Raw genomic sequence first — 23,170 nt, forward strand, 5'->3', positions numbered from 1 at the left:
TGCGCAGACGTGGGTTCGTATCCCACCTGCGGCCAGTTGCTTTTCCATCTTTCATTTTCAATTATGTACCATTTCTTTATTTCCATATATATTGTTTTATTACAATCGAACGAGTCGAGCAATGATTGTAGCTGGTAGGTTGGCTAAACCGATATCTGAAGAGGAAGCAGGAGTACTTGTGTGTTAAACGACATAGCCAGTACTGTATACTCATTGTCGCACGTACCTTGTTCCTAAAATTAAACATATGTAAGTCCCACGTAGTTCGACAGAACCAAGGTAATGCTGTTGGCCGTCGCTTGGAATAAGTCAGACTATTTATTGTGGCGAGCTAATTTGGCTCAGTATAGCCTTGTTACACTGAGCCATGTTAGCTTAGCCCGCTATAACTTTGTTATAGTGGCCCAGCTTAGCTATTATCTATAACTTTGCTATACTGAGTCAAACAATATTGACTTTATTTCTAAACCCAAATTTGTCTTCCTGTCGACAGCCAACGTCTGGACCTGGGCGAAAATCTACCACGGTGAGTGTATTACAAAATACTCACAATATTACGCGCTTAAACGTAAAAAAATGAAGGCACTCCCGCGTGGCAAACTTTACCATGACTGAAATTTAAATTCTGCTATTTTGCGTCCCAAAACCATGACGTGATTACGAAGCACGCAGTAGGTGATGGACTCACAATAGTAAATCACGGTACTGTGATCCATCTAGTATATGCCTTGTAGCTGGTGATCATGTACCTAAAAGGAAAGTCGCGGTTTCGGCCGAAAGGCGAAGCTTCGATTGCGATAGCAAATTAGTGGACAGCTATACGAAGTAAGGATAGTTGTTTTATCGTCCATATAAGCTTGTTAACATCGGCATAATAAGTAATTTAACAAGCGTGGTGTCACGCACGCACAAGCAAACATGAAGACATCTCACTCGATGACCGCGGTATCTCGCTGTCAAAACGCTGGAGTGAGGAAGCGCGGCCGCAGCAGCGGTCGAATCGACCTTCGTGCTGCCTCTCGCATCAACGGGAACTAAGCCGCGAAAACACACTCCACGGTGGACTCTGTCCCCGTCGCAGATGGCTTTCAACATACATCGGCCCGGGCGGGAGCGCGCGGCCACCCGTGCCGCACAGAGTAGAACGCGCTCCCTTTCCCTACCCCCCCCCCCCCCTCCGGAGCCATGCGGGCGACGGAAGACGGCGTGTTTCCTCCCCGCGTTCTTCGCTTGCGTGCACGAGACTGAGCGGCGAACGCTGGCTCACCCTCGCACGCTCTCACTCGCACATACAGCACATGGCGCGTGGCATCGATTTTATCGCCGTTCGACTCTATACAGAACGTCACGGCGACGGCGACGGCAGAAATGCGCCTGGTGTCCATATAAGTGCTCTCGCAATAAACCAAAGCAGGAATGCGCTGCGACAGCGAGTATTCCTGACAGCCGCAGCGCGCTGGCTGCCCGCTGCTGGGTGACGTGAGCAGAACGGTCGCCTCGAGGGGCGCGACTTTGCGCTCGCTGCAGCCTCACAGTTTCGGTTACGCGTTCTCTGACAGCGAAATTCGTCGTGCCGCGGTTTCGTGGGTATTCGCACTTTTCCAGATCCAAACGTTGATTGACATGACTTTTACGGAGAGCTCGCTTCAATTTCCCAATTACAATGAGCCCGCTGGAAGGAAGCGTTTAAAAGTAAATAATGAATTGTGCTAATTGGCAAATAATTGCCCCGTGTCGCCCGTCACTCCGTGGTCGCCTCCGCTGACGGCACGTCACCAAAGGAACTGTACTTTTATTTCACAAATGTCTATTTTTGCATATTACTTAAGGTCTTCGTAGAAGTACCGGGCATGTATCACTACTTCCTTTATTGTGCTCGCGCCGGGAAAGCATTGAACTAACCAACTAACTAAGTAGACTCAATTACCATCTCATGGTGCATGAGGTGAGCCACTGGCCTCGCTTCTGTTTGAAACAAAATCATTTAAAAGGTAGTTCACGTGAAATAGGCACAGGGTTACGTAGCAAAGGAATGTTTATCAGCTATCAAGCAGTTATGAAAAACAACATCTATGGCTAGACGTAACCAAGGAGGTTCTAAAATAATTTTTTAAAACCTCTTTGGACGTAGCACATGTGAACAAGAGATAATTGCTAATTCATTGAGCATTCCAAATTGCATACCTTAAATTGGGTAATGCGCAAGCAAGGTTGAAAACGGTGCTCGAAAGAAATAAAAAATAAGAAATAAATACAAACCAACATACAAGCTCAGTCGCAACAACTCCCACCTTCATTCCACACAGCGGTCCTTAATCGGCAACCCCAATGACAGAGAACGCAATTATGTGGAAAACACCGGAACGGTGAGCCATTGTTTCGGCTAGTGATGTGCCTGCACAAAGAACACACTCACCACACACCAAGGATTCAAGACGGAACCAAGGCACCGGTGATTGGCCGTTGCGCTGGAAGCTTGAGTTTCGTCGAAGCGGCTATTATTTGGGCTTGGTTTGCATGTTTAACTGAAAAGTAATTTGGCTAATCAGAAGTAGGGACGTCAAAGAGTGCAAATAGTTTAGGTCACGCACCTTATAACTTGTAGAGGCTGGAAAAAGAGCGCATAGATGCGACAAGACCTAGTGCACACAAATTGTATTATAACGTGAGCAAATCGACAGAGAAGGTGCCAGGAAGTGTTTTTTCGCCTTCACTTTTCTGGCATCCACTAAGCTTTTCAAGAATATTTCCGGTAAGGCCGCGATAATGTTTAGCGCATTTGTTTGAATTAGAACGCTACGCCAGAATTTATAGGTATAACTAATTTACATGTGTCAGCGAAATTCAACTTTCTTCCTGGTTAAATTTGCCCCTATGCTTTTGTAAGTTCTGCGAAAAAAACGAATTATAAAAATGGCATTTAATTCAAGTTGTATGGGAGAGAGAAAAAAAGGCCATACGTACTGCAATTGCAGGGTATAAATTTTTAATTTTAAGACGCAATCGAGAATAGAAGATCACGTTTGGAACCGAAAGCGTAGCACACAAATTCGGCCCAAACCTCTCCCAATTTCGTTTCACACAGTGGGCCTTAAACCAACGCGATTATGTTGAAATTATCCGCAACATTTGCAATAACCTGCAGATAGTCGGCAATATTTTGATTATTTAACGGATCTTGGAGATACACGGCTCCATGAGGGAAGGCGCAGATACAAGCGAGACAAGTGAACAATGAAAATACGAATATCGAACGAATGTTAAGTTTGAGTCCCGTCCATTTCACCACTCAATAAATTTGTAAAAGAAGTGTGAAGAAATGAAGCAGGCACGCCACTGGCCGAAATATATGGATCATGTATACAGGAAGTCGCCTTGGTTCACTCTTGTATTCCGCCTTGATCTGCATGCATCCACTTCTCACGTGTGTATATCACCCATTACACGTTCACTGTGTGTTCCGCACTTACGGCACTCACCGAAACTCACCCTTGTACACTCTGAAGAAACCTTCCCTTGATAACTCGAGGCACTTTCGTAGTTGCGATACGAGTCGCACCAGTGTAATGTTCTCGAATACATTTCTGGAACCCGTGCTACTTTTCTTCATTTTAAGATCAAAGACAAAGACCGCGCTAAAAACAATCCTTGAGAAGCCTAATTGCCCCAGCTTCCCCAGAGTGTACAGCCTGATACAGGTTTTAAGAAAAAACATTTGCATTACACACCAAATTCCTTCTGTTGTAAATGAGATCCGCCCCGATCAGGACCAGACAGCATGCTTGAGAGAGACTTTCAACTTGGCGCCCACAGGAATATACAACTAATAAATATGTAATTAGAAAACTGTTGAATCGCAGTGGTCACGTATGCTTTTAAAATAACGTTGCCAATGAAATATGTATTGTCATAACATTGGTTTCTGTATGAGAAGTTAATGGGGCGAGCCTCAGGTGTTTCAAAGATAACAGGCATTATCTAATTTCAGGATGTTTTTTATAAAGGTTACGTTGAAACAATGGTAACAAGTTTTATTGCTTGCGCTATTGCGGAACTGAATCAACCCAGATATAAAGGTCCTCGTTGTTTGAACAGTGCTCTAAATTAAATGCCTGTGCCCCTGGCACAATGTCACATGATGCCGAATAAATTGAATTGAATGGGAAGCTTTACTTCTCACAGTGAAGAAAGAATTTCTCCCTTTGAAAGCGAGTGCTGACTAACTGGGATTTTAACAAGCAAGGAAGAGTAACTATGGTCGTGCTGTGGTAAAAATAGTCACTGTTCATTGTGTATTACTGTATACAACTATAGTGCATTGCCACGTTTGGTCACCAAGCACTATCTGTGTGGGTGTGGCAATAAATCGCACTATAAATGCACATCCAACCTACGTAAGCTCCGTTTTTTTCTGTAATGTTAGTCTTCACAACCGTGTTTGCAGTACAAAAGGACTTATTGAATGTCACCTCATGCATGACAAACACCTCACGTGCACTGCACACCGATACTTTGCTCTTGCAAACGACAACATTGCTAGTCATAGTGCATTATAGTGCACATAATATATAAATAAAGTCGAATGCGCCGAAAGTGAAGAATGTGTTGGTAGAAAATAATCAGGCGAATAAATGTGATCTTAATATTATAGTGGTGCAAAATGAGAACAAGAAATAGAATTCTGTTCTTTGACGCGAAAGGCATAGATAGATAAACGCGTTGCACCAGAAGGTTGCTTGTAAGGGAAAGTTCTCGAAAAAGCATGGGTGATGTAAATCGTTCCAATACACTAAATGATTGAAACCCCAAGTGTGCTGAGTTGGTAAGTATATCCTAATGGCTTCGTCAAACAATATAGCGCAAGACAAATTATACACGGGTACAGCAGACACCAAATCTGTCTATCTGTCTAACAATGACGGGTTTAGTGCAATCAATCAGCAAATACAGTGCGCAAGGTGGAACCTAAGAGAAAAAAAATGAAATTGAAATTGGATCCAGACACAACAAAGACCACGACAACAAAAACGATTTCGGAACGTAAGTTGCACAGAACATGATTTTTCAAGCGAACCTTGTATACGCTAGCCTGCGCCGACGATGTAACGTTAAAACTACTATGGCACATACCCACATTGGATATGCGGGTATGAGCCAGGGACAAGAAATAAAGAAAGACGGAAGCAAATGAAGGAAGGAAAGAAGGACAGAAAGAAAGAAAGAGTAGGTGCTGGAAAGCTCCGCCGGCTCCGGATCACTTGACGCGCGCGACCAATCAGGGTCGTCTGGTGTGTCGCGGGGAGGGAAAGAGAAGGAAAGGGGGTTGGCGCACGTTCCGCCGGGCTTTCCTCGCCTCTGATCAGTCTTGGCAACCGGATGGGAAGGCGCGTGGTGCGTTCCGCCGAGGAGCAGGCTGCGTTTGAGCAACGACGCCGCCAACTCGCTCGGGAAAAGGCTCGTCGTGGACGTGCCGATTCTGGCGTGAGGGCTTCCGAAGCCCGGCGAAACCCCGAGTTGCAGACCTCGAGTTGCGGGAGCGCGATGTTGAGGCCAAACGGCAGCGAATAGCCACCTATAAGCTGAGTTTAGGGCAAACGAAGCGGAACGCCTGCGACAGCGTCGTCTTGCCACAAGCTACACTTACCCCATTTCCTAGACAGGGGAAGGGCTCTGAATTTTCTTCTCTCGGGGGTGAGGATAATGCATTGAGAAGTAGCACAGCGACACACGTGCTACCCACAATGCGAATAATAAGGATTTCCAAGATTTTGCTGATGCGGGTGCCATTTTAGAGCGAAGCTTTCTATGTCTCACTGATTCGTCCGTGTGCGCCCAAAGTGCACTGCAGGAAAGCCAACTTACACATTGTAACTATCTGCGCATCTGAGCACACATAGAGCAACGGCGCCGACATGCGTATCGTAGAACACTACAGTTTACACTCGCAGTTGTACCGATAAGAACAATGAGAATTGCAACGCCACACTACCCAGACGACCTGTATCTATCTGCATTGCATTACGCACGTCACGCAATGCGTTCCCGGCCGTCACTATGGGTAGGCCGCGGGTGCAGCGCACGGCAGAAGAAGAAACTGCCGTACGCGAATGCAAGCGCGAGCGCGATCGTGCCCGTAAGGCCGATCCCATGTATCGGCAACGGCAGATCCTCTGACCGTCTACCAAAGCGATCACAAGGCAATACTGTGCAAGGGTAGAGTCGTCCGTGAAGGTGTGAGTGTGTGCGTGTAATCAACGGGTACATGATCTAAAATAAAGGCTATGCTACTTAACAAAATGTGTCTTCATTCAACTTCAACGTTCAAAAATACAATTCTAAACATCCATTTAAATCACATATACATTGCATCGGGTGGCTCAGCATTTCACTGGTTCGTTGCGCGGTCGTTGTGTTTTGTGCGAAGCCGGCATTCTTTCCTAAATGTGTATTGCTTTTAACATTTCAGAGCGGAGCAAGCACGCCAAGCCAACATTCGGGGACGCCTTCGGTAAGTCGAGAGCACGTTTTGTTTTCGCAAGGACATAGGTAAGTAGATTCAACGCTATCCCCAGGAAGCAGCACAGAAGGGACCCCTCGCCTGGATCAACCTGGTATAAACAGAACCAAGCCCGTTCTGTTTTTCAAAGCGCTTCATTTCCAGCTCAGCGTTGTCCCTTCAAAATATGGCCCAGCGGAAGCGCAGCTCAACAAGCATACGACGCTGCGCAACTTGGTGACAACGCCTCATGAGGTCGACTGCTCGTCACAGCCCGCCATGACAATGGCGACCTTTCAGCCTCAACTCCGCGTTCATACCGCCTTATTATTAACAGCCACAGTATCAAAAAAACTTTTCTCCGAACTACTGCAGAACACACGACGTCCACCAATGTTGTCGGAGCATCGGCTGCACGGCAAAATGAAATTTCATTTTAAGCACATTCAGGTTAAACGATTAAATTAAAATTAAATTATGGGGTTTTACGTGCCAAAACCAGTTCTGATTATGAGGCACGCCGTAGTGGGGGACTCCGGAAATTTAGACCACCTGGGGTTCTTTAACGTGCACCTAAATCTAAGTACACGGGTGTTTTCGCATTTCGTCCCCATCGAAATGCGGCCGCCGTGGCCGGGATTCGATCCCGCGACCTCGTGCTCAGGTTAAACGATGACTTTCCAAGCAAAATGTTCAGCAACGCGTCAAAGAATGGACTATTTAGCGGCACAAATCAACGTTTTCAATCGAGATTTCTCCAATTCCAGGATTTTAACTTGTTAAATGAACCAGGTGCAACAATGGTGACAAAGCGGTGGCGAGTGCCTATTCTGTATAGAGTTGGAAAAAACGCAACGTTAGTAGTATACTTATTCAGAAACTGTGGTCATGGTGCGTACGATTGTTTCGGGAACGCATTTCTGGCATAAGTATGCCCTCCCCCCCTCCCCCCTCCCCCCTCCTTGCCAATATTCGCTATAAATAAATAGATCCACAAAGGAAGTGAAGTACTATAAATATTTGCGGCGCAAAGGTAACTGGAAGAAAGCAGAGATGGACAGAAAGAACGAAAATGGCGGTCTCTGCTACACTCTGCTTTCTTGCAGTGACGCTATTTCGCGCGACAGACGTTGACATCTATGCACCGACGATCCCAACATCGTACTTTGTCACGGAAGGCGATATGCCGGTATTGAAATGAAGCGAAAAGTCCCGAAAACTCACCGGCATTCCACGTTTGACAGCGGCTGAATATGCCTCATCGCCTCTTTTCAAGAAATAGCTTCGGCACACAAAAGGGTGCTTGCGGCTGCTATATTGACATTTACGATTAACTGATGTGCACTGGTAGAACCGCTTCGACACCCCGATAGCCACGAGTGATATTTTCTCCTGCATTACAGTTACAATTTTAACTCAATACATGACAAGGAACGTTATCGCGGAAGGGAAACGAGTCTATTGTGTGTTAAAAGATGTTTTGCCCTCTTACTGCCACTACAATGAATTCCTAAAAGTGGGATTCAACTCACCCTACAAAAATTAAGTTTTCTTGGCTAGAAATGTTTATTCGAAGCGAATCATTAATTCACCTTCTTTATGATCGTGCTTGTTATTGATGAAACATTGCCCAGATTTTTTCTCACTGGGCTGCACCTTGAGTGAACTAAACGTCGTGCGTATCAACCGTAATCACTGGACCACCCGTTTTCATTTTTTTTGCTAAGGAACGATCTATAGCTGCGACGATGTGCAATTTGAGGCACCGTAGTTTATAACCGAAAGTTTAGGAACCTTTTTATCAAGCATGTGCGTCGAACGAGCGCGATCTCTAGTTCTGTAACACCGATAAAAGATCGGGTCATCTGAGGGTGCCGTACCTGTCGATTCGCTGTTCTCATAAGAGATGGCGCTACTATCGCTCCTATATATTCATGCAATTTCTATCGATGCATCTCCAGTCAAGTACAGTCACTGCTGCACTCATTTATTTATTTATTTATTCATATTACCCCACAGGCTCCAGTGGAGCATTGCGTAAGGGGGGTTACAGAAAAAAGGCAATAAATAAGGCATAAAAAGAACTACATAGTAGGAAAAAAAACAAGTAAGTTTGTACATTGGAAGGGAAATAGGAACACTGGTTGTCTAGTTCAAGTTAATTTGGCACGTGTTTACTGCGATGACGTACGTGGAGGAGGAGGAAATAAGAGAAAGGCAGAAGGCAGGGAGGTTAACCAGGATAACGTCCGGTTGGCTACCCTACACCGGGGGAATGGGAAGAGGGAACACAAAGATGACAGGGAGAGAGAGGAGGGAAGGAAAGAAGAGAAATGAGCGGTTAGTTCGCTGACGCGTGTGTTAGTGCACTAATTGTCACAGACGTTGACACAAGCCCGTCGTCCTCAAGAAGCAGAAAAGTGCCTTCACCGCTTTATGGGCCGACGAGCGATGGGGGCGGTGTTCCAGCAGCACCTGCAGGGAAAGCGTCCGATCGTCCAGTTTTTTTAGCGCGTTAGCAAGATATTGTCTTTCTTGAACATATCGTGGACAGTGGCACAGCAGGTGGTCAATAGTTTCATCGGTGCCGCAGACCTGGCATGCTGCACTGTCGGTCACTCCAATTAATGTAGAGTATGCCTTTGTGAAGGCAACACCTAGCCAAAGGCGACAGAGAAGCGAAGCTTCACGTCGAGGAAGTCCGAATGGAGGTCGGAGTTGCAGTGACGGGTTTAATTGATGTAGTCGTTTTAATCGTAAGTTTGGCGAGTTCCACTCGGTCAGTGAGAGACTGCGTGCCAGGTGTCGAAGCTGCCTTGCGGCGTCTGTCCTCGAAAGTGGAATTGGAACGCGGAGCTCTTCTTGGTGTGATGTGCGAGCAGCGTTGTCTGCGGAATCATTGCCACTGATTCCACAATGACCAGGTACCCATTGAAATACAACCTCGTGGCCTTTTTGTTGGACGTGATGGTGAAGTTTCACTGTTTCGTATGTCAACTGTTCATGACAGCCGCGTCGGAGAACTGACTGCACGCACTGTAATGCCGGTTTTGAGTCTGAAAACACAGCCCATTTTGTAGGTCTTTCAGAGTCAATGAATTCTAGTGCACGACGCAGAGCCGTTAGTTCTGCTGCCGTTGAGGTTGTGACATGCGATGTCTTGAACCGCAGTGTTATTCCTCGCGTTGGTATAACCACCGCACCACCAGAACTGGACGACGTAGTCGATCCATCGGTATAGATGTGCACGTGGTTGCTGTACTTTTCATGCAAGAGGAGTAAGCTCAGTTGTTTTAGAGCAGGGGCCGGTACATCTGATTTCTTCTGTAGTCCTGGAATCGTTATATGTACTTGTGGACGGCTCAAACACCACGGAGGAAGCACTGGCTTGGCCGCAGGTGCGTACCCTGAAGTAAACGATGCATGATGTGCACTGACAGTAGCGCTAAATGTCGAGCAGGTCCTTTCAGCAATGAGGCTCGCCAGGTGGTGGGAAGGGGTCCTAGCATAGTGTCTGAGATGCGTACGCATTGTCTCAACGGCAATGTGCGTCGTGATTGGGTAATCCTGGGCAATGGCAATGGTTTCAGCCGTTGACGCACTGCGTGGTAGGCCAAGACATATCTTAAGGGCTTGGGCTTGAATGCTTTGAATCATGCGGAGGTTAGTCTTGCAGGTGTTGGATATTGCAGGCAGGCTGTACCGAAGGAATCCAACGAACAGCACCATGTACAGCTGTAACATACAGTGTATGGATACTCCCCAACTTTTTCCTGCAAGGAACCTGAACAGGTGACAGATAGCAGACAGCCGCTTTTTCACGTAATTCACGTGCGGAGTCCAAGCCAGGTCTCTGTCAATTACGACTCCCAGTAACCTGTGACTTCTGCTGTATGGTATAAGTTGTCTGTTAATTGATATTCCGTAAGCAGACATTGGCTTCCTGGTGAATGCCACCATTGCGCACTTTCCACATGAAATTTCAAGTCCTTGTTGACGAAGGTAGCAAGATGACATTGTGGCTGCCTTCTGAAGCCGAGCGCGAAGCTGAAGTCGTGTTACACCTGATGCCCAAATGCAGATGTCGTCCGCATAGATGGAAAGTTGTGCGGTGCTTGGCAGGTTGTCAACTAATCCAATGAGGGTTAGATTGAAAAGCGTCGGGCTAAGCACTCCGCCTTGAGGCACTCCTCGGCTACCGTAATGCTCGGATGTCGGGCCATTTTCAGTGTGCACGTAGAATGATCTTCTCTGTAAGTAGCTGCGCACCCACATATATATCTTACCACCAAGTCCTACTGCTTCTAACGCGCCGAGGATGGCTTCATGGGTGACATTAGCGTAAGCCCCTTTAACGTCTAGAAACAGAGCAGCAGATAGTCGTTTACAGGCCTTCTGGTGTTGCGCAAATGTTACCAAGTCAACAACGTTGTCTGTAGACGAACGGCCACGCCTGAATCCGGTCATAGCGTCTGGGTAGATTTCATAGTACTCTAAGTACCATTCCAGACGTGTTAAAATCATTATTTCCATTGTTTTTCCAACGCAACTTGCAAGTGCGATAGGACGGTATGAGGAAATGTCCAAAGGCGACTTGCCAGCTTTGAGAAGTGGAATGAGGCGACATGACTTCCATTCCTGCGGAACCGTACCCGTCTGCCAGGAGTCGTTGTATAGGAGCAAGAGTGCTTTCCAAGCTTGGTCTCCTAGGTTACACAGGGCACGGTACGTAATGCCGTCAGGTCCTGGCGCTGAAGAACGCCTGCACAAAGCCAGCGCAGCTTCTAGTTCTTCCATAGAAAACGGGCACTCCATGCGGGGATCGCGTGAGAACAGTGGGTGGTCGAGCGTCCCCGTTCCCGTTCCATCGGAATTTGCCTCGCCAGCAATCTTTCTGCAGAAAGATTCAGCGACATCAATCTCCCTACATTGTAGATGTAGTGCCAGAGATTTAAACGGGTGGCGCTGACCAAAGGTTGTGCGAAGGCCACGAACAGTCCTCCATATAAGCGATAAAGGTTTTCGCGGATCCAGGGACTCGCAAAAGGATACCCATTGTCGGGAAGCCAGCTTGTTCATGTGACGCTGTATTTTCTTTTGTGTTCGTCTAGCCAATCTCAAGTCATAAATGGACTTCGTGCGTCTATATCTTCGTTCCGCACGACGGCGAATTGCTCGAAGTTTCTCGAGTTCGATGTCGAAATTGGTGCGGGCAGAACTCTTCAAAGGTGAATGCGTGGTTGTTTCTATGGCATCCTTTATCGCGCCCTCTAGGTTGCAGGAGGTACCGTCACGACAGCAGTCTTCCATGATTATTTTGTATTTAGGCCAATCGGTGCACTGGACGGCTCTGGGGGACCTGGAGCTAGTCAGACCTTCAATCTTCAAATAAGTTGGGATGTGGTCGCTACCTCGCGTTTCTAAATCCGAAAACCAGTGCACTCTTCTCGAAAACGAACGTGAAACGAAGGTAAGGTCCAGGCAGCTACTATACACTGATCCACGCAGATAAGTGGGGCTTCCATCATTTCACAGGCAAAGTTCGCGTTCAGAGGCAAAGGACACCAATGTTCTGCCTCTAGAGTTCACTTTGGAGCTTCCCCATAGGTAATGGTGGGCATTAAAGTCGCCAATGATCACTCACGGCTGTGGAGTCGATGTCAAAATTCCCTGTAAGCGCTCACAATCCAGGCGACTTGTTGGAGATAAGTAGGCACCAAGAATTGTAAACGTGAGCTTTTTAACACGAAAGTGTTTTATTCCGGGGTCCACCAAGACTTCACTGACGTATTTCCGTCACGGAAATACGTCATGGAACATAATACAAAGAAAGAAACCAGAAGAAAAAGTTCCACAACCATGCAAAATTTGGGAATCGAACCCACGACCTCTCGGTCCGCGACGATAGATCGCCGAGCGTTTAACCCATTGCGCCACAAACGCATTTGCAGAGAGCTACACAGACGCGCCTTATATATCTAACTCTCCTCCGTGTACCCGCGCTCTTGCTCGGGGCGGTGCCGCCGCCTACGAGCAGAAAAGAGAAGTACTGCATTATGACACTAACGCGCACCGACAGTGAACGCTTCGGTGGTCTCAGCTCTATGACGCCTCGATGCCAGCATTCGAAGGGACGCTGGCATCAAGAAGCACTACCAACGCCACCTAGGTGGCGTTGGTAGTGGCGTTCACCGTACTCAGCACAGCGGAGCGCGGCCTCCGCAATTAGGTCTGAAAATGTTTCTGAAGTTGATCGCGGAGGCTGCAATTACGACGCGCTGTACGCGCTGATTTGACTCGGTGACGATTCAGTTACGTGCTTTGTCTTGCGCGTTGTATTAGTGTGTCAGTTACGTGCTTCGTCTTTCGCGTTGTGCTAGCGTGTGCAGCGTAGTGCAGCTTCCATATGCACGACGGTTGCTCATGGTCATCGACGTTGGTAGTCGTGATGGAGGAGACGTGCCACCAGGCGTCAGCGTGGGTGCATCAACGCCTAAGGGCGCTTTAGCCACAAAACACCAATAGACATTATATATCAATGTGCAATAAACATTACACTACTTCTGTGAAGACACGTTTCACTTTCGTGTTCTATACCGATTCCTATATAAGAGGGATCAACCACATTTTTTCTTCTTCACTGTCAAGCAAACATATTGATTCAGTTCGTCAGGAGGCACTGGGTGATGCACATAAGTCAAGTCACGGCGTATAAACAAAACAATCTTGCTGCACTCTCCGTGGGTAGAGGACATAAAGCACTCATACCCGGACAGTCTGATGGGAGCTGACAAGTTTGGCTCGCATATCACGATAATGGGGAGTTGGTGCGTAAAGACAAACTGTCTAAAGTCGGCCATGCGTGACTTAAGCCCTCTTGCGTTCCACTGAAAGACAGATGCATTCTTGACCTCCTCTTGAAACGACGCCATCTCTCGGGCTGTGGTTTTACCCTAGAGCCGCAAGTACCGGACTCAAGGTGTCCAGCACCTGCAGTGCGCTCTGCGCCGACGGCGTTTTCATGCTGCTCAGTAGAATGCGCATGGCGTCCATAAGTGACTTCAACATCGCTATGACTTGGCGATCCTCAGTTGTCGTCGCATCAGCGGTTTGTGAGGTCATCGAGGGCGGCGCGATTTGATGTGACTTCGAGGCAGGTTGTGCTCGTGGAAGTGTAGGCCACTCTTCAGGAGGAGCGAGTGTTGCCCCTTTCTTCGTTGTCGCAGTGTGCGTCTTTGTGGAAGTCGGCGTTGGTATGGTAGCCGCTTTGCTGGAAGATGGTGTATCTCTATCGGTAGATGCAACTCTTCGTGATGCTCTTCGGTGGCGATGTCGTCGTCGCCGCCTGAGAGTAGCGGCAGCCTCTCTGTGTGTAGAATGGTCCCGTACCATACGTTTGAGCACTGCTCGCTCGTTCCTCACCTGCGGGCAATCCTTGAATGAGGCCTCATGGTTACCATGGCAGTTAGGGCACTTTAACACAGTTGCGCGGTAGGCTTCTTCCGAATGAGATTCAGCGCACCGTGGGCACACGAGATTGTTCCTACAGACACCTTTTACGTGTCCCATCTTGCAGCATTTGTAGCATTGCAGGGGCTTCGGCACGTAGGGCCGGACTGGATGGCGGACGTGGCCAACTTTGACGTGTGAGGGAAGGCTGTCTTCCTCAAACTCAAGCTTCAGGCAACGTGTGTTGCCAAGTCTTGCGATGTGCGTGATAAGAGTGCCTTCTGTAGTTGGCTTTATTAATATAGGCAAGTCGTCCGTTGGTAAAGAAATATCGACATCATAAATGACGCCGACAGTGCTATTGCAGCCTGTAGGAATCATGGATCGCACTTTCACTTTGTCGATCTCCGTTACGTGCCGCAGGCTTTGCAGCGCACTACGGTGTAGAACGTCTACTGCGAGTACATTCTTCCGTGCGTTTATTCTCACGTCTTTGATCTCATTTGGTGCGATTCCCTCAAGAAACGCAGAAAGGACTTGCCTGTTTAGGAGTCGCAGATTGGACACAGGGTCCACGGGCATGAAGAGCATCGTGTACGGCCAGCGCTGTGGTGTTGTCTTCACGGTGGAGACACTTGCCGATAATGACCTCCGTAGCAATATTCTTTTTGTTGTTCGGCTCATGACAAGCGTGAAATCGTCGTCCGACGAGTCGACGCTGTCCGAGTACGAGTACAACTCGGTTGCCTCGCTGTCCGTGTCACTTGACGCGTTTCCACGTTTCCTGGACGCGACCCGACGTGATGGTTGGGCGCCAGGAAGGTCCTCGACGGCTTCTTCATCCATTACCGCAACAAGGGAGCGGCAGCTCCCCGATTTTGCAGAGAAACAAAACCATGACGTACGTGAAAGTCCGAGATAAGTATGGGAAGGCGATGCGCATAGGCACTTGAGATATCTATGCGAAGAAGCGCCACTATTGACAAATAGACGAAAAATGTTAAAGTTATGCGCACTACATATTTTACATCGCATGACATGAACACAGAATGAACCGTGATTCTTTTCTAAAGCTAGAGGTTCCGAAGCCGCGTTTCTTTGTTTCAATCTCTTTCGTTCAATTGAAGAAGATCAACATGCTTGGTGTGACGCACGTGGTTGGTGCGACAATATAATAAACCCACCGGAATAGACTGGTGGGCGAAGCGGACGCCGGGAAGATGGCCGACCACATTTGGTGCTAACTTTTGTGTACGCTTATTTCAGATAAGAAAACTAATGTTATGATAAACTAAACGAAACGGGCAAGAAACAAATTAAAGACAAACTACCTCGGCACGAACTGATCGCTTTTATACAGCCTCATAGACTGGTGAAGTGCAATTCGACTTGCAATGACGTCACAGTGAATTCTGCTATTAAGCTTCATGAGATGTAAACGCCGCCTGGACTACCGTCTTATATCTTGTTCACGTTTGAAACCAAATAATCGAAGGACAACAAAATTTACGGACGCGTAAGCTCTGCAGAAGATTCTGTGGAGAGATACTTTGTGTAGGATTGCTATTCTGCGCAAATGGATGGCCGATGGTGTTCAGCAGTGTGCTGGCAACAATAAAACTTTACTGCATTATGCCTGGGATCGAGATCAAAATTAGAAAACAACAAAAACATATCAACTAAGGCATCCTGCATCTGATGGCGCGTAGATGTGTCATGATTTAGTGCTCAAGTTGGCAAAAACTTTTGCTCTTGAACTAATTCTGTGACAGTTCCATCTGGCTACTGTTTTTCGTTCCTTTCTTTAATATTAAATGTCGAATAATCACATTTCTGCCTTTCGCCAAACATTCAGTCAGTGAACCACATGGACACATTCACACATGGAAACATCAGTAATATTGTTTTTACAGCTGATTTCCCGAGTGTGTTTCCTGTGATATACTGAGGCAGCTTTAAAACATACCCTCGAACAAACTTGGTGACTGCACCTGACAGAGCTACTGATAGTTTGTCTAACTTTCCTGAATACGTTTCTTAATCTCTGCTAGATTACATATTTCAGGACAAATTCAAGAATAACATTTGAGATGAAACACCGTAAGAAATACCATCGCATGAATGTATACCAACATATCAAGTCAAGGAAGCAGGACTGCAAGATTTACATCAGAGAGAGTACATATAGCGCTCTGAGTACATAATTTGAACGGCACACAACACGCCTAGCTAAAGCAAGTTTTCAGAAACACAACTGCAGAATGGCGATGTCACCATTGGAAACCACGACAGTTGAAGAAAGTAAGTAGAAATGGGCAAGATTTGGTAATGTGCCTGAGCGTTGCTCAACTAAAAAGGGCGCGATGCCACTGGAAGAATTTAGATCATGAACACATATTATATATTCCTACAAAACTCGCGAGATACCCAGATAAAGACCCGCTCACAAAAGAAAAAAAAACGTTTGTAAACATTTTTCTGTCCATGTGTGTAACCTCACTAGCAATAAACAGAAGGTACCATAGCTGTGATAAGCTAATAAATTATGTATGACGCACTTAGGATAACTTTATTGATACTCGTTAATGATACAGAGTGAGTTATTTTTGCCACACCCATGTAAACGTTATAAAAAGATATCCAGCACTTAGTGGAAAATACTAAGGTAAGCGAAGTGATAGAAAACGACAGGACAGAAAGAACGTCCGCTGTTGCATTCTATCCTTCTGCCTTTCTTCTTTTTTACTACGCGCTGGAAACGTCCTTTTAATAAACTCACATATACACGCATACACAAACACGTTTTTGCACAATTTCTTCCACCTCTTAGACACCCACAACAGAGACGGGCGCAACGACTCCTGGGGTATCTGCCTGGGTAAGAAGCGGCAGTTCTGCCTTTTTGCCTCTAATCGTTCAACACATCGTTGCCACACCCACGTAAACGTTATAAAAAGGTATCCAGCACTTAGTGGAAAATATGAAGGTAAGCGAAGTGATAGAAAACGACAGGACAGAAGGAACGTCAACTGTTGCATGCTATCCTTCTGCCTTTCTTCATGTTTTTTTACTACACCTGGAAACCTCCATTCAATAATGTTACATATACACGCATACACAAACACGTTTTTGCACAATTTCTTCCACCTCTTAGAGACCCACAACAGAGACGGGCTCAACGACTCCATGGGTATCTGTCTGGGTAAGAAGCGGCTGTTCTGCCTTTTTGCCTCTAATCATTCTCCACATCGTTGCCACACCCACGTTAACGTTATAAAAAGGTATCGAGCACGTAGTGGAAAATACGAAGGTAAGCGAAGTGATAGAAAACGACAGGACAGAAAGAACGTCCACTGTTGCATTCTATCCTTCTGCCTTTCTTCTTTTTTACTACGCGCTGGAAACGTCTTTTTAATAATCCCACATATACACGCATACACAAACACGTTTTCTCACAATTTTTTCCCATCTTAGACACCCACAACAGAGACGGGCTCAACGACTCCAGTGGAGTCTGTATGGGTAAGAAGCTGCAGTTCTGCCTTTTTGCCTATAATCGTTCCACACATCACCACGATGAGCATGATTACAAACATTCAACTTTCTTGTCAGCCGCGTATTTTGCCTTAACCAGGAGAATGTCGTGCTACTAGCTTCGAAACGTTAAATGGCTTATTTAGTTTCGCTATATTTGAAGTAAAACTGGTTGGTTGGACTCAAGAAATGTTGCTTCACGAGTTATAAAAGTAATTGTCCTGCTCGCGTTAGTTGAAAGTTCAGTCCAATGAAATTGTTCGACCTCTCTATTAATGCTGAAATCGTGATGTTGGGCTGTTTAGAAGTATTAAGAAAAATGTTACACTTAATAGAAGATTTGGAGGTTACATGATTATGTTTGTTACTCTTTGTGGCGGCGACACTATTGAGTAGCATTCCAACTGACGATATTCACTTGGCAGCTCAATCGTTTTGAAGAGTCGAAAGCGGTGGGACATAAACGCCACTATCGGCAGTGACAAAACATGACCCGCACTGTCCTGTTTCCTAGACTTACACGAACTTTCAAAATTCAAAGAAACAATATCCTCGGTATGAAGCAGCTAGCGAGCTAAGCGGAAAAACACCACTGGTGACGGAAAACAAAACGACGCTGGAAGAACTGCCACCGTCTTTCCTGCGCACTTTGGCGTTTATCCTCAGGTGGCTTTCCAACCTAGCTTGATGATATCTCCGTTCGTAGTAATGTGCCAACGTGATATGGGGGAGCTCCATAAGAAAATGGTGTTCTTTTACCGCAGAAAATTTTAGTTAGATTCTTGTAATATATTATTACACCCATCCTTCAACAGCACTAGTTATGGCACAATCGTAAAAAGGAATTACGATGTAATTGCACTACAAAGCGTCTTATAAGATTCACTTAACATGAGGTTATACTCACAATTCAACATCACCACTCATACCATAGACCGCTACATGAAAATTGTGAACAACTTTTACCACACAAAATTTCATTACAATTCTCCTAAATTATCGGTATATCCATCCTTCAACAGCACCACCAACAGTAGAGACGTCCATAACAAATTACAAGTTGCTCTCAGCACAAGGAGCTTTACAAACATCCGTTTAACATAATGTTATCCACATTTCGACAGCACCATTCGTAGCAGAGACCTCCACATGCAAAATATCAAGTACCTACTTTGAGTACAATGTATGAAAGGGCGAACTGTCATCAATCCGAATTCGTCCTGGTCCGGGATTCGAACATGGGACCAACGCCTTTCCGGGGCGGTCGCTCTGCCATCTGAGCTAACCAGGAGGCTAGCAGGTCGCAGTGCGCGGGTGAATTAATCGACAACCGAAAGCACAGGAACACCGAATATGGCAAGTCATTACATTTATAGATATGTGCTACATTCGGGTGGATGATGAGTAACACGAGAATAAGGTGAGAGCAGGAGAGTGAGTGAGAGGTGAGAGCTCACCTTGTTCTCGTGTTACTCATCGTCTTGAATCGCCATCTCCCGCATTCCCCTTGTTTTCGAGTGGATGGAAATTTGCGCTTTCATGACGCGTTCTCCCAATAGCGGCATTCCGCTTAATTCGGCAGTACATGGATGTTCTGGAAAACCTAACATATTACAGCCATACTTCAAAAAAGGTCAGAGCCGTGTGGAGATAAGAGACGGTGCGGGCGACCGACACAGCTGGGCAAAGTACGAGCGCGGTTGTTGGCAGAGTAGAAGCTGCGCCCCCTCCCCCCTCTCTCTCCCGCGCTGCCTTCCCACTTTCTTGCTTTCTCGTGGGAGATTGAGTGGCAAGTTTCCCTTGCGCCCGGTTGCAAGATACGCCTTTGGTGTCGGAGCACAGCGTCGCCCTGCGTCCCTCGCTCCCTCCCTCTCATACCCCCACGGCCTTTCGCGCGACCGTCGCGTTTGCTTTCCGCCGTGCTTTCGCTGTTGGTGATAGCGCGCGTCCCCCACACGCTTTCGCTCGGGCATACGGCACGCGGCGACGATTTCATCGCCCTTGGACTTTATACGGAACCTCACGGCGACGGCGACGCCGACGACAGAAATCCGGTTGAAGTGAAATCCGGTTAAATGAAACACCACTTACAGCATGGATAAGCAATGCGTATAGCGCGCAGTACTCATTGCACATCCTTGCTGTACGAAGAGTTCTCACGTTTTGAAACCTTCGATCCATTAGATTGCAGCTGCAGTATTTCGTGGACGAATATTTTTATTGGGAAAAGCACAGGTGTCATAGTTTTCAGAATGACAGAAAACTATAGCAGGTTGAGCCACGCTTCGTTTGAACCTTTAGTATACGTACAACAAAAGCAAGGCAACGCACTTCACATTGCGAACATGCTTGAAGATCATGCTCTACTATTTTGTTACCCGATTATAGGCCAAGTAGTTTATTGCTACGTTTCTAGAATGTCCTACGGGCATCGGACACTTGCAATTAAAACATTGGTTAGATCAGAAATACAATGCTTCGTCTTATGCATCCGGGACATGTTTATAACTCGCAATAATGAGACACAATGCTTGTTTATCCGTAGTGCAAACTATTTATTTATTTATTTATTTATTTATTTATTTATTTATTTACATGTACTGCAGGCCAATATAGGGCTATAGCAGGAGTGGGAACATTATACATTGCTACACAATAAAAAAACATAGACATACACAAAAAAATGAAAAAAAGGAAGCGCTTTACATGTTAGCGAGGTGTTTAGTGGTGGCAGCTATAAAATCTTTTCGTGATAGTGAACGAATGTCGCTGGGGAGAGAATTCTATAGCTCAATTTTACGTGAAAAAAAAACTGTATTTGAATGTGTTAGTACGGGCAAAGATACTCGAAGCCTTAAAACTTTTATATGCAATTAATAATTCCACTTGAGGTCTTTCTGATTGTAACTACATCACATTTACAAACGCAAGTTGTACCAGTAGCTCCCACGCCTTGAACAGAACACCAAAGATAGGTGTTCTGTTCAAGACGTGGGAGCTACTGGTGCAACTTGCGTTTGTAAATGTGATGTAGTTACAATCAGAAAGACCTCAAGTGGAATTATTAAGTCCATATAAAAGTTTTAAGGCTTCGATGCGATAGCGTGAAAGTAATGGCTCGATCTTCAGAGATTTCACATGCGATCTTTAGATCCCGTTATTCCTTTGTCGGAAAAATGATCAGAAAGTACATATAAGCACCTCTGACATCACTTATCAGCAAACGAATTAATGCACACAACTTCAAGTTTACTTTTAGAAGCCGAGAGTTCACAATGAAAGTAAACAGTGATATCACAAAAATTATTTTGTTTCTACCTATGCATGTTTTATATATGGGCCAACTCTGTGAAACCAACCAGTCTTGCTAAGTACAGTGCTGAATACTGAGCCAGGATAATTGTTAGGTTTGAGAACTGTTCGTATTACACATTACAACAGCAAATGAAGCCGACTATTAGCGCTGTATTGTGAGTGGGCCCTTCATCGTTCTTTTTTATTTTAGGAATAATTTGAAAAAGGTACAAAATGTTACAAAAATATGTCAGACATGTAAACAATAGGATTAGTTAAACTTTATACTATACATACTATATGCGCCGATAGGAAACATTTCACAAATTTATACAATGAGTGAAAGCCGTATACATGTTAAAAATCAAACCACAAATCTCCATCCTCTAGACTGGGTCATGAAACGCGGCGAGTATGGAAGCAGCAAATATAAAGTTAGCGGTATGCTTCATGAGCAGCACAGAAAACATGTGTTTTTAAAAGAAAACTACCCGTTTCAGCAATTACTGTAAACTATGTATAAGAACTTCAGCAGGAAATTTGCTTAGGATTCAGCGCGAGCAATATAACATCAAAATTTTGTGAAACTGCTTTGAAACCGACAGCCCTTACACTTATATTTGCATACTCAGCCATCTGCCGGATACCGCCAAGAAAAGAAACACTGAAGTGAAGTTTAAGTAAATATTTCGCAAGTACGCAATCCCGATCATCGAAAGACGTGTCTATATGATGACGTTCTAAATATCAACATTATCATAACCAGCTTATTTATGTACACTGCGAGACGAAGGCCTCATCTAGCGATGTGTAATTCCCCCTGTATTGCGCCCACTGACCCCATGGATGAATGCCTGGGAAATTCCCCATTTCACCACGTCACGTATATCTCAGCCATCCTCGAATGCGCTTCCCTTCTCTTTGCACCCATCCTTTGACTGTATTAGACAAGCGGGTACCTGCCCTACGCATTACATGACCTGCACAGTTCTACTTCACCCTCACAGCATCTAATGGAATGTTGTTTACTGCCGTTTGCTCTCTAATCTACACCACGGTATTCTTGTCCACAAACATAAAGTCTAATATTTTATTCCCATTGTTCGTTGTACAGCGCTCACGTTCTTCTCAAGTCTGTTAGTTTAACTCAATTTTTTTGTCTCTTTTTGTGCTAGTCCAAGTAGAATGCAATGATAGCTGACATTTTTTTTCTAGGATATCTAAGCTATCGGCCATAATTTGGTAATGCATGCCGTATCCGCTACAACCCATTGTTATTTAGTGCAAATTCGCGTCTCATGGACAAGATCACATGGGAGTAATTGGCTTAGATAACACATACTCTTGCACAGATTCCAGAGGTTGACTGTCAATCGGTAATTCGCATTGTCTTGCCACGTTAATGAACATTACCTTCGTCTTCCGCATAGTATTTACAACACTACTCTTACATTTTTCCTGCTAAAATCCTCTATAATTTGTTGCAAGTTATCCCCAACGTTGCTGAACAGCACAATGTCAATCTAAACCATACTTTGCCGAGATGTTCGCCGTCGCCACTTCCATTCCTTCTAAGTCAATCGTTCCTTTAAACAACAGGCACTCATTCACATAAAGCAAAACGACGCGATTCAGATTGCAAACAACATGTTTCCCAGCTTGCTCGTAGGCTCCTCTACAATCTTATTAGCCTAAAATAGGCCGAGTGCTTAATTTCTTCATTTCTGTAACATTTTATGAGCTTGAACACTAAGCATGGAGTTATTAGCACATGAGAGATGGTGTCTACATACCTGTACCCTTTCTTGATCGCTGCTCTTCCACCTTTCTTGTGGACAAATAAGGTAGCTGTGAAGTAATTACAAATACTTGATATGCAGGTGTGTTTTCTCAATTCCTTGAGTACGCCATGGCTCCATGTCTGCTTGTATCTCTAGTGAATCAAATACATTTTCGGTAATCATGAAAATCACATAGAGAGGTTCATTACATTAAGCCGATTTCTCGATTACCGGTTTGTTAGATTGTAGAATTTCCCTTCCTGAAGCAAACCTTTTCTTAGGGTTGAGCGATGTCAACTGCTTCGCTGACTTTATTCGAAGCAGGTGCACCTTTTGGAGTATAACATCCTCTCCACCATTGGTGCGGTCTACTGTGAGCGATGTCAACTGCTTCGCTGATTTTATTCAAAGCAGGTGCACCTTTTGGAGTATAACATCCTCTCCACCATTGGTGCGGTCTACTGTTATTCATGCAAAAGCATTATATGGCTTATGAAGCGAAAATTCCTTCGGCGTGGCCGGAGATGCTACAATAAGTCACGTGGGCACCGACAGGCCGCGTGAAAGGCGATGCTGCCAATAGCGGAAGAGCAGGCGACGTCACGTGCGCTTCTGC

General features: G+C 45.6%; 1 protein-coding gene across 1 annotated transcript in view; it reads left to right on the plus strand.

The window, feature by feature from the left end:
- Window positions 1-489: 489 nt before the first annotated feature.
- The window catches only part of LOC119432395 (uncharacterized), a 215,156-nt gene continuing 192,475 nt past the window's right edge, over window positions 490-23,170 (plus strand). Inside the window, exons 1-2 of the mRNA XM_049658295.1 lie at window positions 490-526; window positions 6,467-6,508. The gene's annotated coding sequence lies outside the window, so the exon portion shown is untranslated. The remainder of the gene's footprint in view (window positions 527-6,466; window positions 6,509-23,170) is intronic.

Source organism: Dermacentor silvarum, chromosome 11 (assembly GCF_013339745.2).
Source record: "Dermacentor silvarum isolate Dsil-2018 chromosome 11, BIME_Dsil_1.4, whole genome shotgun sequence".
Classification (NCBI taxonomy): domain Eukaryota; kingdom Metazoa; phylum Arthropoda; class Arachnida; order Ixodida; family Ixodidae; genus Dermacentor; species Dermacentor silvarum.